Source organism: Phaseolus vulgaris, chromosome 2 (assembly GCF_051622355.1).
Source record: "Phaseolus vulgaris cultivar YP4 chromosome 2, ASM5162235v1, whole genome shotgun sequence".
NCBI lineage: Eukaryota > Viridiplantae > Streptophyta > Magnoliopsida > Fabales > Fabaceae > Phaseolus > Phaseolus vulgaris.
In genome coordinates, this window is record NC_143499.1 from 29270094 (window position 1) to 29275441 (window position 5348).

Genomic DNA, 5348 nt, shown 5'->3' on the forward strand with positions numbered 1-5348 from the left:
GTGCAACCCTCCCCTGATACGCCAGTACAACCCACGACACCCCATGATATCCCTGATGAAGAACATGATGGTAGTGGGAGGGTCATCATTCGACCAGTGGGTAAAGGGTAAGTTTATTATCGCATTGAACTTTATTGTGAATTGTTTGCTATACTTCCTGTTTAACATTTTGGTTTGCATGTTTTGTAGATGGACACCTAATCATTGTGCTACTAAGGCAATTGGACATGCAATTAGGTCACAATTTAGGGGTCCTTACTATCACTATGACGAAACACCAGAGGAAGTCCAACTTAAATGGTGGACTGAATTTAAGGTGATATTAACATAGCATTTTCACTCATTTCCATTTAAGCATTTATTATATTCATTAACTTTTATTTAAATTTGTTATTCTTTTTACAGACTCTAGTGACTTGGCCCCTCATGATGAGTGGCAACTAGAAAAGTTTATGAGTCAAAGGTGAGAAAACGCCTCTCTGATATGCTTGGTAAAGCTAGGATGAAAGCAACTAGACCTAACTGGATTAGTGAACAAGCATGGATTGGTCTCTTGGACTATTGGGATTCGAAAAAGTTCAAAGAACAATCAATCCAAAATAAATTGAATAGGTCATCGACTCGAGGTGGGGCATTGCACTCTATTGGTCGTAAATCACACATCAACATTGCATTGGGCCTAGTAAGTATCTATATTTTGTTGCATAAGCCTAAATTTAGTAGATAATATCTAATATTGGTAACTTTTCCATTTATTTTAGGAATGAAAATTTGGCCGACCGGTTCAACCCGATGAATTATTCATAACCACACGCACTAAGAAGGATGGACTATGGGTAGATAGTCGTGCCAAACAGACTTACGTAAGTTATTACTCTACTTTTGTATACATGATTTATATTCTTAACTTATTATTGTCCCACTTACAATTTTCACAATGAACTAGGAAACCTACCATGAGTGATTGAAAGCCCTCCAATCAGAAAACTCTGAAGGATCAACTTCCAACAGCCAACCGATCAATCCAACAATAAAACTTCAATGCTGGAAGGATGTTGTTGGAGGCAAGAGTAGAGGTCGATGTTATGGCACTGCAGACTTGGCTTCCAACATTCGCCATGGAGTGTCTTCCCTAACCCAACCTTCAATACTTGCTCCTTCCAGTGATTATTTTTCTCATAATGAACAACTTCATCAACAAGTGATGCAAGCAAATGAAAGAGTCGTACAAGCAACTCAAATAGCTGCTCAAGCAAATCAAAAGTGTGCAATGTTGGAGGATAAAATAAAGTTCATGGAGCAAAAGTTAACCATGATGATGGAGCGACAACAGGGTGACACCTCAACAAGCGCAAGTCAGGTTCACCCTCACTATGCTCAAAACTTTGATGATCAACCCCTGCCTTGAGTTCATCATTTTGTAAGTTTTCTTAAAACAATATTTGTGTATGGTACTATAACTTGCTTTTCCTTGTATTAACTAGATTATGTTTCATTACCTCATTGAGGGTAGGTCATTTGTGCAATTCATCTTGAGCCTTATCATCAGGGGAAGGATACACAACTTTTGGGTGAGATGCCTTTCTTAAGGTTTATGCTTTAGTGTTTAGACAGAGCTTAGTTTTGCTTAGCCCTTCCACAAGCTCTATCTTTTTTTTTTATTATTGCAGATCTAGTTTCACTTTTGAAGTTAGTCTTAATTCCTAACCACCCTAAATTTGCTTTTGGAGAAATTTAGAAGTTGCTGAAACATTAGTGATTGATGTTATAAAATGATCAAAAAGTTTATTTTTCTTTGATGGGTGATTAGATAAAACCAAATACTAATTTACGTGACATGCTTAGTATTCGTTAGGGTTCAGATATTTGAGACATCTCTTGAACCATCATCTTCATGTTATGTTCATTTCTTTTTTGTAATGTAGTTACCGTAGTAGTAGTCTTCTTGTTTCTTTATATAGTTCGGTTGCTGGCTTGCTTTATGTAAGTTTTCTATTTTTGTTAAAATGTATCTTTTCTCATCAGAACATATAACAAAAGTAAGTATTTAAATGGAATATGAAGTATTATTTTCAACCTTGTACACGTTCAAATTTATGCCTCAATACTTGTGTTTTATAAGAGTTGTAGTATAAAAAAAATGCATGACATTTTTTGACATTTTATAAGAGTAGTTGTATAAAAAAAATTATTTATTATAAAAAATTGCTAACATATCATATCATTACACATTTTATTTATAGAAATTGACCCTTTGCATATATTAATAAAGTATGTTTATAAAATTATAATTTTATTTAATATATATATTTATTAACTGATAACTAATGCTTTTAATAGTAAAATAATTATATATTGTTAGATGTTAATGAAACTGTTAATAAATATTTTTTAAATGGATTATTTTTAATAAATTATTTGTATTTTCTAAATAAAAGATATCAATAGTGTTTTTACTAAGGAAAAACATTTCTTAGTAAAAAGTAAAAAGAAAAAGTTATAAATAAAACTTTTTTACTAGGAAAAACATTTCTTCATTTACTCCTAAAATAATTATATCTTTGAAAAACATTTCTTCATTTACTCCTAAAATAATTATATCTTTCATAATTATATTTAAAAAAATAAAAAAAAGGTAAAAAAATAGGATAAATGCAATAAGAAAGAGAGAAATAGAGTAATTTTAAATTTTACATTAGTTAATGTAATTTTAAAATTGATTTATTTTAATAAAAAAATATTTTTTTTAATTATAATCTGAAAAGTTTAAAATATTTTTCAATAAAAAAAGGATAAACTTGTAGGTTAAGCCTACACTTCTATACAAGGGCAAGAGAAGGCTTAGCCCACACTCTAATTTGTGGCCACTTAGCCTACGCTTAGCCCACTTTTATTTAAAAATTGTGTAACATTTTCCGTTGGATAAACTCACGCACTTGTGGAAACTTTGAAGGCAAATTCTTCTTGCACCATATCAATTTTAACCTCCACCATATCAATTTTTTAAATTTCCAAAACTACCCTTATTCCAAATTAAAAAATCCAAAATAATAATTATAATTAAGAAACAAAAAAATATATGTTGAAAAAAAAATTCTGAACACAAAACTAAAAATACATTCTGGATAAAAAAATTTCAGAATTCAAAAATATGTTCCAAAAATTAAAATCCAAAATATTTCAGATAAAAGTTTCAAAAATAATTTATTCTATTTTTATGTAAGGTTATTTTCGTCATTTAGGAGAGGTATTTTTGTCATTTTCTAGAACTGATTGGGTGCATGCTGAAATTGATATGGTGGAGGGAGAAATTGCCAACTTTGAAAGTTAAGCTCACGCTAATATAATTTTGTGTGGGAGAAGCTTAAGTCAAATCCACGGTTTTTTATAAATCGGATATTTATTTCAAACGCTAGATATAGGTTTTTAAAGAAGTTATTTGATATATTTTTTGTAAAAAAATTAGAACATTTTCTTTCTATTTAATTTATTGTTTGTTGATTAAAAAAATATAATACATATATAAAAGCAAAAGTTCATAAAATTATGATAATTACAATATAAATAAGAATAATTGCATTTATCATTGAAATTCTAATATTTTAAAAATGACGATTTTCAATCTTCTTTTTAATAGAATTTTTAACAGTTATTAAGAAATTGTCACTGAGTTATTAAAAAAAGCTATTAACGGTTCAAAAACTATTTTTTAATTAAAACTTTTATACATTCAAAATAAAATTAGATTTTTCATTTTTTTCAAATAATAAATTGAAAGCATAGGGAAAAAATATATTTTACTCAAGTTTTTCAAAACAAATGAAATTTAAGTTTGATTGAAAAATAAATTTAACATAAATAAAAAGATAAAAAAAAATTAATGAGAAACAAAAAAGTTTAATAAATTTTTTGAACATCTACAATTTAAGTCTGATTGAATAATAAAAGGAAATTTAACAAAAAGAAAATTTTATTTAAAAACTAACAAGATTAAAAAAATTAATAGAATAATTAAAATATTATTTTGACTGAAGAATAAAATTAAATAAATAATAAAAAACATTAAAAAATTAATGAGACAGAAAAAGTTTAGAAGAGAATTTATGAAAGAGACAAAAACGTTTTCCTATTAATAGTAACTGAAAACTAAAACATAACTGAAAACTAAAACATAACTGAAAATATATTTAAGAATAATATAATAATAATAAATTATAATATTACATTCATTATAATATTAATAAATTAAATAGATTATGCAATACAACATCATTCAATTACATCTATAATAAATAAAAAATAAAATTAAAAATTATATGTAACCAAATCATTACATATTAAATATAATAAATAATTCAATCATTTTTAAATATAAATAATTTAAATTTTCAAATAAATAAATATTTAATGTAATAAAATGTAGTCATTATTAACAATTATTACTGTTCAACCATCTTTATTTTAATAATAATGATTATTTTATGTAAAGTTTGTAGAAATAACTTTTATTTTAATTTGTGACTTTATTTGAACATTTATTAATATATTTTAAAAAATACTTTGTTAAATTAGACCTAGTTGTAATATTTTGTATTAATTGAGCTTGATTATTAAAATAAATAAAAAATAATGACAAAATCATTTTGTTCCAAATAATGTGAGATACTAATAATAAGTAGATTTTCAATTTATTGAAATCGATTATGGTTAAAGAAAATTGAGAAATATTTGCAATAGATAGAGAAAATTATTTGTAATATTTTTTTGAAAAAATTTGTTTAGAAAAAATGGATTTAAATGATAAACAGGAAAAAATGACAAATAAAATATTCTATACATCACACAGATTTAATTCTTTTCGTTTTTTATACATATCAATTTGATTGAAGACATTTTGAAAAAGTATATATGTTCAGGATATTTCAAACTTTCATGATTAAATAATTTGTAATAAACAGTCATGTAAAATAAGGATTTAAGGTAAGGATTCATCCTAAAAGATAAATAATTCAAATTTCATTATTTGATAGGTTTACCTCTGTTTTAAAAAGAATCTTAATTATCACTTTTTTAAAGTCATTTAACATTCAAAAATTTTTTATTTGCTTCAATTCAATTGAAGAATAAAATTAAATAAAATAAGAAAAAATTTCAAACATTAATGAGACACAAAAATGTTTAGAAGACATTTTCTCAAAGAGACAAAAACGTTTTCCTATTAATAGTAATTGAAAACTAAAACATAACTGAAAATATATTTGAGAATAATATAATATATATATATATATATATAATATGAAGATTTTTCTTATTTGTACTCAATTTTTTTATCGATTTTATCCTTATAA